Source organism: Amphiura filiformis, chromosome 1, assembly GCF_039555335.1.
Source record: "Amphiura filiformis chromosome 1, Afil_fr2py, whole genome shotgun sequence".
Taxonomy (NCBI): domain Eukaryota; kingdom Metazoa; phylum Echinodermata; class Ophiuroidea; order Amphilepidida; family Amphiuridae; genus Amphiura; species Amphiura filiformis.
Window position 1 is genome coordinate 12,392,781 of NC_092628.1, and position 13,495 is coordinate 12,406,275.

A 13,495-nucleotide genomic window follows, 5' to 3' on the forward strand; every position below is an offset into this window, starting at 1 on the left:
GTACATAAGGACCAGTGATTACACTGACAACAGTTCATCAATATAGCTCTTTTCCTTCTGGGTGATGTCAAAAACTTTTGGATACCCCCTCGTATATATATATATTATATAACCAAAATGTTAAACCAAATATCTTCTGGACAGAAGGCCAAGTATAAAACTTGCAGAAAAGTGAACTTTTAAAAATACATGTGTTGGGCTTTCCCAATGGGTACTGTGGATAGAGGATGTCTGTAATTATATCCTGTATAATCAGATTCTAAATATATGTAACTAAAACGTTTAACCAAATAGCCTCTGGGTAGTGAGTGACGTATACAGTCTGTAGAACAGCGGACCTCGAGGAACTATTAAGCCTTATTTTATAATATTTCTGTATAAAAATTACCATGCTCACATTTTTAAAGGAAGTGATATATAGTCTGTATATCTACCTTGAATCACCAGCACTAGCTTTGAAGTTCAGCGTGTTCTGTGTTAGCTTAGCGTTACTTGGTGCATGTACATACTTTTATGAGCGCGATCAACATGCCGCATATGTACACGCAAGAAACCACGCTAAGCCAGAACTTTAAAGCTAGTGCCGGTGACTCGAGATAGATATATATAGACTATAGGCAATTCTCATATAAAGGGGTATTTTGTGATTTTAGCATCCTTAGCATAGATATCCACGGAAAAAAACTTTCTGTCAAAATTTCAGTTGATTAGGACTTTGAATGTAAGAGCTACACATACGTGCATGTATTACAGTGCCACATTTCGGGCTGTCGAAAGCTGAAAGTACAAATTATGCAATATCTTTGTTAAACAACCCAATCTGCAAGACCGCTTATGCACACAATCATGATGTAGTCCTAGGTTGCTGATGGTATAAAAATTTCATCTTTTTTTGAAAGAGAGGTCACAAAATTATTTAAACACAGGGTTTAAATGAATACATACATTTTTGAATATTCAGTAATTTCGGGTACATTTTATTTTGGAAGATGAACGTACACTCAAATTAAACCTAACAATTTCAAAGCAACATTTAAGGAATTTGATGGATTATCAATTCTGGCAATAAGGTCTTTTACCTGAAATTATTTCACATGTGACCCATCCCATCAAAACACTGCAGGTATGACCAAAAATGAACTTCCACATTTCTTACCCACGATATGATTTAAAGTGATAGTGATCTCTGATCTGATAATGTTGGATGAAAAATGAGACCTATTCTCAGAAAATGAGAGCAAATTTTTATTTCTAATTTATTATATGGCCAGATTCATATTTTCTGAATCATAATGATACACTACTCAAAATATTTAAAGGATCAGACTTTTTTATTAGAAATTTTTCAAAACAGCAGTAATATTATAAATCAGGCAAGTGTAATTTCATTCAGTAATGTTTAGGCTACAGAACACACGCACTACCAGGCGGCATAGGACACGCGACACGTGACGTTCGAGGCTGGCGAAAATACAAGGCTGACAGCCCCATTCAAAATACACGGTTAGCAGTTATAAATTGAAAAACAACATACTTACAGTGTGGTACATTGTCGTACCCCAACGGTTTTAGAGTAAGATAATTTTGCTTTGACACCACATAACAAATTTAGAATTGTTTGTGAAGATATCATGATTATGTGTTAATCCAATGGCGACGTCAAAAATGACGATATCGCTTCCTCCACCGCCTGCGCACTACCAAGCACTTAAGTCCCATGAAAGCAAAAAAAAAAAAAAATGCAAAAAACCCACTTTGTTCAGTAACATGAGAATAGAAAAGAAAGCAAGAAATTCAGGATTGTCAATTTCTGATCTGTATAATCTGCTAGGATTGTTCCCTCACTTGGTGTTGGAAACTCATTATTTCAAAGAAGAATGCTTCTGTTTTGTGGCATGTTTAGCAAACCATAATCTCCTTTTCTCCCCTATTGACTAATTTTTTTGAGAATAGGTCTCAATTAGTTACTTTATATGACAAATATATTACAAATTATTTATTATTTGATTTTCACATTTTTTCATAAATATATTCCTTATTATCCTATATTCCAGCTTCCGAAAACTGTGTTTTGATGTGTTGGGGCATGTGAGATTATTGATATATCGGAAATATCTGTTGAAAAGAAGGCAAATTGCTAATTTTTTTTATTTATTTATATTTTTTATGTGCACATTATTTGTTATTTTAGTTGTATGTTAGCACTTAAATGTTTTGTCAAATTCCTTTCACAAATTAAGCGTACCAATAACCGTCCAACACATTATTTTGCACAAGTCCCATGCACACACTTGACGTCACATGCATATAGGCAAGGACTAATGTTTAAAAGGACTTGGCAAAACATTTTAATCCTAAGTTTTTTATAGTCTACATTTGACAAGCAATCCATTATGGCTAGTTCATACTTCAGCAGTGCATTGCAATAAATTATATGTAGTTTTCACCTGTCAAAGAAGGTTGGAGCGACTCTGGATTTCAATGCAATCCACTGCCACACTGGTTACATTTGATTGAACTCCGTATGCGTAAAGCAATGTACAGTTTTATGTACTTTGCAACAAAATCCAGATATTAATTTGCTTTTGTATTGCAGCACTTCCCTGCTTTGTAAATTTATATGAAATATAGTAGGTCTTATAGACTTTGCAATACGATAGCCAGCTGCACAATTGACACGCTGTCTTATTATTGACTATGTTCAGTGGCGTAGCCAGGGGGAGCCGGTTGGGGGAAGTGTCCCCCAACAGAAATTTTTCAGGGATAAAATGGGGACGGCAAAGTGTAAAGTATCATTAAAATGACTGAAAATGGGACTAAAAATTGACAAATGGGGACGAAAGTTTGCCTCGGACAAAAAAATTGACAAATGCGGGACAAAAATTTGGATTTGCCCCCTCACACCACAAGGCTGGCTACGCCCCTGACTAGACTATGTTACCTTGTGGCAATTTGGATATTGAAATGAAACAGTTAATAAATGTATTTCTGTATAGATGTGGTGACAGCAATGTTTGTAAGTTATAGGTTAATTACTTATCACTTGTTGGGAGAGAAATTAGACTCACTGATGGAAACGTGCTGAGATGTTGATGCATCCAGTGCGCGAGCCCCACAGGGGGAGTGCATTTGACGCATTAACAGTCAGCGCAAATACATTGTTCAGGCCTTCATTTTTGAAAATTGCAGGAGCTTCCTAAGTTTACTAAGGTGCTCAACAAGAAGCTCAATCTTTTAATATCTGTATTAAAACATAGGGATTCAAGTAGTGAGGAGCTCAGTAAATTATACTCCTGAAATGTTGTTCAGGAGAGCTGTAGGAGCTCTGGTGCAATCAAGCTCCTCAAAAATGAAGGTCTGATAGTTGTGTGCAACCTCTCTACCACCAAGGGATCTTTTTAACCTATTTCATACACATGTTTTTGCAATTTCTGCAAATTTTTATAACAAACAAAATGCTAAAAATGTTTGAAAATTTGACCAATATGAATGCACCCACCTTAAAGAAGAGGCGAGCACACTGCGTGTTGTACGAGAAACTGCGTGCAAGTGCAGTTATACAATTATATGCACTCTCCGCATATTTCTCTAATGGCTTTTCTGATTGGTTATGTGGTTCTAAGAGTGTATGAATCCAGATTAGGAACCAGTCTGTCGACATGATTGATAACAACATATGACCACTCCAATAACATGATTGCCCTACATCTGATTTGAGGATGGTCAAGGTCAAGGTTAGTTATCTGGCAGGTAGCCATCGGTGTGATGTCACCCCATTTATAGAGTATACATTACAAAGTTTCAAAACCTGTGGCATGACAGGAAACCAGTATAGTGCTGGGTGTGTCTTTGATAGTAGAGAGGTTTGCGATTCCATATGCCTTGATGCATACGCCTATCTAACTACACAAAAGTGTGACACAGGAGAGTGATTTTGAATAATTAGACGGGTGTATGCACCAAGGCTTAAGAAATCAAAACCTCTCAAGTGTTTCAATGTGTACATGTAATTCCTTAAATTTCATTTCATATCATTTGATTGGCCAATTACTGTTGATTATTTTTGCTATTTTTAACGTCAGCTGCAGACTATTGCACTCTGTGCAAGTGCAATAATCAATTTTAGATTGCACTCACGTGAAGCTACTATATAGCAACATTAACAAATGCATGTATAGGGATAACTTTCTCGTGCGCTGATCACTTCGATTCACCAATTACAGGTATGGGTGTTGCATGTAAAATGATTCTAGTTTTTAATTTATATTGTTTAGTGATTTATAAAATTAAGTTGAAAAAAGGAATTGATATAAGAGTTATGTAATACAAATATTGAATGTTTTTATTTATTCAGTGTAAAGAATATTTTTATGAGGTGAAATATGGACTGTTCCATTCTACTCAGCAAAACCTCGTTGAATGGAACAGTCCAAATGTCACCTCATGGAAATAGTCTTACCATTGTATTCATAAACATTCAATATTTGCACAGTATCGTTATATGAAACAAATATTGTATGCATTATATGCATTATGTTTGTGCAATGGTATAAATATATCACTGTCAAATTTGGACAATTCCATTTCACAAGGCGAATTTGACATTTTGCTATATTTTTTACCATTGTATGCTCTGTTATTCAATAGTTGTATACCATTTAATAATTCAGTGTTCTTATTATTAATTCTTTCATAATAATCTTCATAGTTATACTGTAAAAGTAGAAATTTTTGCGCGATTCAAATTTAGTGTTTTGCCCATTTAGAATTGAATACCTGAGTGGAAGAAGGGCCCAACTCCATCAAAACTGTTTTTGAGATATTAAGAAAAAACATAATATTTGGAAAAGTTTTATAGACAGAATGTTTTCATCTTCAGGGGACCTTTAATACATGAACATACAGTATTACATACATTTGAAATTATATATGATGTTTCCATGGCAACGGTACAGGTCTTAATAGGACCTGGAGGTGGGCCCTTCCACTAATATACTGCAAGTGCCCGTTCCGTAAGCAGTTGTGTTATAAATAGCTACAGAAATTTGGTAATTATCCATTTAATGCACAAGCAGAAGCATGTAACATGTTTATTGTTAGCAAGAAAGTTAATTGTAGTGAAAAGCAGATTTCATGAATGAACAAAATTCCTCTTAAACCCAATATTTGTGGAAGAAGGGCCCAACTCCATGGAGTTGGGCCTTTCTTCCATGAAAACCATGATTAAGTGTATGTGGAAGACTATTTAGAGAGTAGATTTTGGCTCATCTTTTACACACAAGGAAGAAAAGTCTGCTGGCAATAAAATGCTGGGTCTAACTCATTTTGGTAAAAAATTGGAGTTGGGCCCTTCTTCCACTCAGGTATTCAATTGTTTCCCATGTTTTTTACATTCGCATTTCTAACTTTCCTTACATTGGCCAATACATAAAAGGAATACATTGGTGGGTTGTTATTTTCATGATAGCAGCTTGGAAGGCAAACCGCGAAATAAACGTAGCGCAAAAATGTCTACTTTTACAGCACTCGTTGATTTTGGTAGAAGTTTGAAAACTTTTGATATGAATAAAGAAGAGTTTCAAAATATTGGTATTTGAATTACAAAAAGGTTTTTCAATTTCATTGTTCTTTTTTAACTAATTTTTTTGTCATTTAAACTCAAGTTTTGGCCTTCAATTTTAATAAAATTGCATAAAAAATTAGATTTAAGATAATTAAGTTTCTAGTTTGCTTTAATTATACCACTGTCCAGTATTGTAAATTGTTATAACATTCAAAGTTTACTTTATCATATGTATCATATGTGACACGATCTGGTCAATGGGGTCCAAAGCTGGCAAATGTGAAATTGAGATAAAGGCGAAAATACACATCACAAAACTTTAGAACTTTAGAACCAAGTATGCTAGACATTTGGTGTTTTCAATATATGATAGCTTAATGTTTGTATAAGGTAATAATTATAGTAACTCAACGGCCCCCATGGAGCAGATCATGTCACATCTTAAGTTTTAAAAAGAGCTAATAATTGTAAATTTTCTGATGTGACATTTTCAATACAAACAGTATGACATATTTACAAGATTTGTTGTTGTTATATTCTGGTGTTTATATGATGCAATTCTGTTGGTCACAACACATAGTCCCAGACAAACAAGTACCTAGACCAGTGACTTTGGTTCGCGTAGTGAAGCCGACACTGCTTAGCAACGACTTTGACAAGGACGCATACCCGGACGCAAGCAAGCAGATATGTTGGCGTCTACGGAACATGTTGCATTTGACGCGAGGGATAATAGCGCAACAATCACGCAAACGAGCGAGTCTTTCTCTCCAGATATGAACGCTTATTTCTCCGCGTCCGACCACCCGACCAAAATCACCTTGGATATGTGGCTTCACCTACTGCCACGGTCAGGGATGGGTAGTCATAGGTCTAGGTGGTATGTCTATGCACATAGTGGCGTACGTGAAGGAAAAAATATGTTTCCGAGAAAAACATGTTTGAAGGATATGCTACTAGTAACGGAGTTGATACTCCTCCACTGATATCTCTCATTTGAAATTGAAGTGCAAGGTTCAAATTATTAAACTGTATCTTTATTAGTTGAAAAGGAATAACTATTACAGGATATAGCGAGCTCTAAAATTATACATCACTATTTGAAATAGAAAAGTTTGAAAAATCACTCTATGCAACTCTGCGTTGTGACCGATGAATTGTAGTTTTTATCATATTGTTACTTACAATGTTCTCTGCATGCCTACACAATTATATAGGCCTACACTATACTGTACAATGTAGTGTATTTTAACAATCAAGCAGCATTATTTTGTAATCAACTACCATATACATATATGTGACACGATCAAGAGTCGGATGTCGCTAACATTGATTTTGAGATATAGTCAAAGAATTCCTTTGTTTTCAGCGATTGATCAATTGACGTAAGGTTTTCAGTTTCTTAAAGCTCTAAATGTCCTCTTTAGAAACATATGTAAAACTCATTTTCGACCAGGGTCGACATGTGACTCATTCCCCTTGATCATGTCACATATACTTATATATATGGGGTTACCATTCAGGTAACCCCATTCGAAATTCATACTCCCTATGTGGAAGATTAGGGACATGTCTTTCATAGGGGTGTATGGATTTCAACTGGAATAGCCCATAAGGTTAAGAATCTGTTTAAGATGTCAGCAGCCAGAGTACAGCTGCATTAACCCCATGAGAACTACCTGCCGATTGGCTGAAAAGAAGTTTTCATTATCAATTGGACCAATCAGCATCATTGTTAAGAGTAATTTCACCAGGCAAAAAAATGGGGGAATAATTTGCAAAGCTCCATTCTGATTGGTGATTAAAGTGAAGATATCATGTAATTGACCAATCAGAGGCAATGTTAGATCGGCAGGTAGTACTCGGGGGGTTAAACACAGAGCTATATCAGCCTCTATTAAATCCTTGGTACTATCAGATTATTTGGTCAGACACCAAGCAGATTCTTTTTTCAAATTGTAAAAAAAAATCTTCCTATCATTTGTATAAATGCAATGCAATATGACTAAAACTGTAATTAATGTATATTCCTTGCAGTGTACATGTACATACAAAGATTCTGAAAAGTCTTTTTAAAATCTACAGCGCTATAAGATACATTAACAATACTGGAGGTGTGCGTTATGGGGAGGGGAGTCTGCTTCACATGCATTTCATGTATGTTTTGCTTGATGGGGCATGTATTTCAATTGTTTAGTACAAGTGTGCCAACTATATTTACCAGGTTTGTAGCTTGAAATTCTCCTGGAGAAAGATCTTACTATGTATTGTCCCTATGTATAAACTAGTATAGACAAATCTAATTTCATGCATTCCTACACATCAATGGCAGCCATAGCTGGGTCGCATCGGCTCCATCTCACCTAAAATGTGAAATGATGCGGCCTTGGTGGGTATTTTAAACTGCATTCTCTCATCCGTGTTACACGTAGACAAAAGAATGATGACAGTTTACAACACAAAAGAATCTTGATTTTTAAGCGGCTTTTATTTTATCCACTCAATTGGGCAGTCACAACACCAGTTTGGTGCTGTGGGGACCCAGTAATGGCCGACCAAATCCTGACCATGACTTGGCTCGTTGGATTTGTCTATAGGAGCTAATCCTGACTGCGACTGTTATGGGTTGCTTATACTCAGTTTCAGAGAAGAATGGCAGTCCCTTGCTCAGATTGATGCAAGCACCTGTTAATGAGAGTCATACAGAGATTTGTGTTCCCTTCAAGAGCGCCGTTCTGTGCCAACAATGTAATTGGTCAATCAGATTGTCGGTCTGTTGTTATGATTGTCAGCAATTAAATCTGCCAATCAGAAACCCACTTCGGTGTTTCTCTGTTTACGCTGCGCACACTTTAAAATGTAAACAACTGCCGTTCTTCTCTGCCAGACATTTCAGGGTGTGCACTTTTTGGTCCCGGAATGGTTATTAAGTAATGGTTTACAGGGTTTTAAGCCCACAATCAGTCCATTTGTAGTGAAAAAGGGTTAAAGAGGAAGCCCGCCAGAGCAGTTCTGGGGTGAACCAAACCTGCCTGGTTATCAAATTAATCAGTGATACGGTTATCTCTGAATTTGACAGGTGCTAATTGATGGAATAACATTAAAGCATCAATTAGCACCTATCAAATTCAGAGATTACCTTCTCACTGATTAATTTGATAACCAGGCAGGTTTGGTTCACCCCAGAAGAACTGCTCTTGCGGGGCTTCCTCTTTAAACCTCCCTTGGAAAGTCATTCAAAATGCAGCGTCATGTCACCAGATGGTTAAATCGTACTTCCAAAATTGATGCTTGACAAGTGTCCACCAATTTTAGTATTTGAATGAAGATGGTACAGAATTTTGATTAAAATGAAATTATATTGTTTTGTTTTTTATTAGTGTTTAATTTGAGCAAGTTTACATTTGTTTTTAATTTATAACAAAATATGGATTTACCAAATGTTTATTTTTAGTGTTTGCAATAATAAATAATTATTACTAAAACCGAGTTTGGATATACATTGATTTGATTTGTGTCAAGTGCCAGGGATGAATGAGTACAATATGAAATCAGGGCTGTTTGAATTCACACATTGTGACCAACATAGTGTATCTCCAAGGTGCCCAGTGAAAGGGACACCTAGGTTTCATTATCATTGAGGTATAGGACTTTTTAATTTTTTCAGAGGAGAGCAGGTAGGGCAACTACTTGATTATATTTCTACATGTTCATAGTACATACTACATACTCTGAAAATTTTAGAAAATTCGACGAGTCCGCTTTTTTTTTAAATCACATTTTGTTCCTAAAATGGGGTTATAGCGCCCTCAACAGGCACTCTCTCCATAGGGCTACATGTAAAGACCAGTTATAGACAAATGGCGCTAAAATAAAACGGACTCGTGCGAATTTCCTCAAATTTTGCATATGATGTAGATTTAACATCTGGAAAATAGGAATGTAATGCAAGTGATGTCGTTGCTGCTCAAAGATGTTTTACTTTAGTAAAACCTAGATACGCTGATGCCTATACTGATGCATGGCAGTGAACGTAACCGTTCCGGCTGAAATCCAGAAATGACGTCATTTGTTCTGGTGCTGCCACTTCCGGTAACGCGGAGAAGAACATGCCTTTTGCAAACAAAATGGCCGACTCGTCCCGGCCCCTTTCCAGCGTAAAAAAATACAGCTTATTTAGCCAATGTGAACATGGGTCATCGCAAGAAATATTTTCCTATGCATATTGGACTAACACCTCAGCTATATGGTATTTCACGATATAACAGTAATTAAAAGAAAACTGCAAACGTTCGTTCGTCGGATGTTTGACGAAGTGACCAGCTCTAATGACGTCACTATGTAAACAACATAGAGGTATAAATAATTAATTAGGTAATACCAAATATGGAGGTATCCAAAAGTATGCTAATTAGAACAGGTTAGAAGGCACATTTGAATCAGAATACGATTCTGGTATCCAGTTCTATGCAAATGAGTTGAAGGAGGTTACGTGAACATGTAAACTTATGCGACTCTTGTGTATACCGACCTCTGTGTTGCTGCTCTTCTAAATTCATTTTTAAAATGTCCACCCCAGACCAAGGTGGGGACCTTATGGGTTGTGTAACTTTTCTTATTTCTCACAAACTATGATTGCTTACCAAGAGGAAGTTTTCATTCAGATTTCTCTTGGACGTTGTTAGCCCCAATACATTTTGAATTGTTTGCCAAAAATAAGATTTATGGGACTTTTTTTTAAAAAGAAAATCAATTAACGCCACTCTTGTTGAATCCAAATTGTTCGAGACTGCACGGGACAGGTTGGCATCATTTGGGGAAAGCCGGGATCGGAGTGGAAAAAAATCTTGCCCCACAGGGCACTAGAGTGAATAAGGTTCCTGATAGGAACTGAAATAATTAGTGGTGAGTACATCATTCTGTTGGATCTGTTACCAGAACTTAACTTTTGAACAATTCTTATGAATCTCATCAATAACCCCATATATACGTCTAGCCATTTTCTACATGTATTCACAGATTATCCATTGTATTCCTTTTGTTTAAGGTTCGTTGCCTCGACCATTACCTAGAGTAATGGAGGTAGCTAGCTGCCCAGAGATCATTATCAACACAATAGCTCAAGATAACGGTCTCGGGCAGCGAGCTAAACAAAAGGAACACCATGGACATTCTAGAAACACTATGGAAAGGATCACAACATACATGTAGAATCTGAGTTGGTTACTTGTCTCGGATAGAATTACGAAACAAATGCATTTACAGCTTGATTTAAATGCAAATGTTACATGACAAGAGAAAATTATAGAGGGCTCCTGCAGTCCGTACAACAGTAATTCATATAACACCACTGATGCCTCGCCTTCCGAGCGACTAACATGCTCACCATACCTCAACAAGACACCGATTATCTATGGTAATGGTCTGTTTTTCACCCTTTATCTACTACGTAATTGTCTGCCCCTACCCAATTACATAAAAGACACCCAGGGGATGGTATTGCTAGGTGTTTAGATTAATTTAATTGAGACATAATAATAACACATCACACATGATAATATGTTTGTATCAAAAGTGTATTTTCATCAAGCTGAAAGAAAACAATTACAAACAAAATGGAATCAATTGAATTACGAACAACTTATGATAACATTTTCAAATAAAAAAAGAAATATAATTTATGCATTTATATCAAACAAAAATGAGCACAGAGATGAAGAATGTTTCATGTATATTAATGTATAAAAATCAAAGATTTTAGAATCAAAGATTACTGACTCGGAATTGCACCAAATTTTGGGGGCCCCTAAAATTGCCCTGTGCAGTGGGCATCTCCCATTTTAGCCCCAAAACACCATGTTTTGGTTCAAAATAGCCTACAAAAATTGCAAAATTTTGCGCGCTTTGTGCGCACTGGTCTGTTATATAGCAAAATTCAGCTTCAATTCGGGCTAAAATAGACTTCGCGCGCAAATGTCCTAGTAAAATATACAAACTTGGCCACTTGAGTGCACATGCCTTCCTCACGGTGCGTTTGGGGCCTCCAAATTTTGGCCTGGCCCAGGGCCCCCAAAAGGTAAATCCGGCCCTGATTCTATATTCTTGCTAATGACAGACATAGACTGTTAACTTTGTCAGAAATTTACTGTTTAGACCAAGGGGGAAGGGTAACAGCTTAAAACATGATTTTCCTATTATTTTTTGCAGTGTTTTAATTATCAGAAAAAAAAAGAAAACTTGCTTGCTGCTGAGAAAGACAAATGGTCCAAAAACAATACAACAAAGAAATCCTGCATAAATTGGAGCATTTTTCAAATTAAAAACAAAACAAAAATGCATAGCTCTTAGGGTTACAGACAAAAAACTTTTTGACATTGTCTTCTAAACAAAACTGATACAGTATTTTACTCTACTGTGCATGTACACTGATTCGTCAATATATTTCTTTTTGATTGTGCATCTACATGTATATATTTCAGGCTAGACATACAACTAGTGTATTACATAAACAATAGCATACTTAGGTGTAAACACAACACACAGGGCTATTCTATATAAAACCCACACTCCCCCTGTCAACAATTTTGGAAATACCTTCTACAGGGAGTATGATTTTCAAATGAAATGAACACACTGGATAGCTCCATTTGAATTTCATACACCCTCTGAGAAAGATTCAACCTGAATCTTCCACACAGAGAGGGGGAGTTTCAAATGAAGCTGCATGTGTTCATTCCATCAGAAATTCATACTCCCCCTGTGGAAGTTATTTCCAAAATCTTCCACAGGGGTAGTGTGGATTTTAAGTGGAACAGCTCATTTGTACACCCTGAGCTGCAGTCACATAAACATCAAATAAATCAAAACATTTTGATCAAAAAGTGCAAAGAAATCTACATTGTATCAAACTTCAAATTTGAATATCTTGGTGCAAACAGTATTTCTACACCCCACCCATTTGCAATGGGCCATGTACGATACTGTTTTGTTCAATATAAAAAGTGGCAGTGTTGTGTACAGCCATGTATTAAATAGAAAAATATTATTTTTATTTCATGTGCATCTATGATATAGATCCTAAATATTGTATTTGAGTAAATTTAACAGATTTATTACATCAACAAGGTGCTAAGAGCCAAATAGCTTTACTACCTTTACAGTTAGCGCAAATTTGTAATAGAATTCATTTGTTTTAACAATTGATCAATTCACATCAAAGTGAATCCCATATCAATGAACATTAGCTAACATCTGTGACACAATCTGATCCAGTCAGACCCTTTTGTATTTGTTTACAACTTTTCTCCAGTGTAAACGACAAATTTTATAATGATAATTTATAATTATATCACGTTTATACTTTAGAAATATATAGATAGCAATGCTACTTGCTAAAACAAATAAATATTTTCATCCTCCGTTAATCTTTCCATACATCTTTTGTAACAGCACAATATAAATACAAGTTATATAGAAACGGAATCGGCGACACCATATTATCGAGTTGTTTGTTACATCTAAGAAAGACATGTCACATGATAACATTGTATAAATGCTTCCTTCAACTACAGTCAAAATTTCATTTGAATGAACATAACGTGATGAGCGCTCATGTACACTCATGCACTGTGTGACAAACACACAGGCCAGTGCACACACCCGCGGAAGCGAATCCAACTCGTTCTGATTGGCTGGTATTTCCGATAATATTGTTTGGTCTGGTTTGATCGGTATTTTTGCCCGCTCACATACTGTCCTTTGCAATACGATTGTGGTCAGATCGCATACAGCTGTATTCATTCAAATGAAATTTTTACTATACTACTCTACATTCAAATCATAATTTCAATTCATAATGTGAAAATATAATTATTTGTGATAAATAGGATATTTTATGTTGACACATCATTATGTCAGAACTTTGGAAATTCA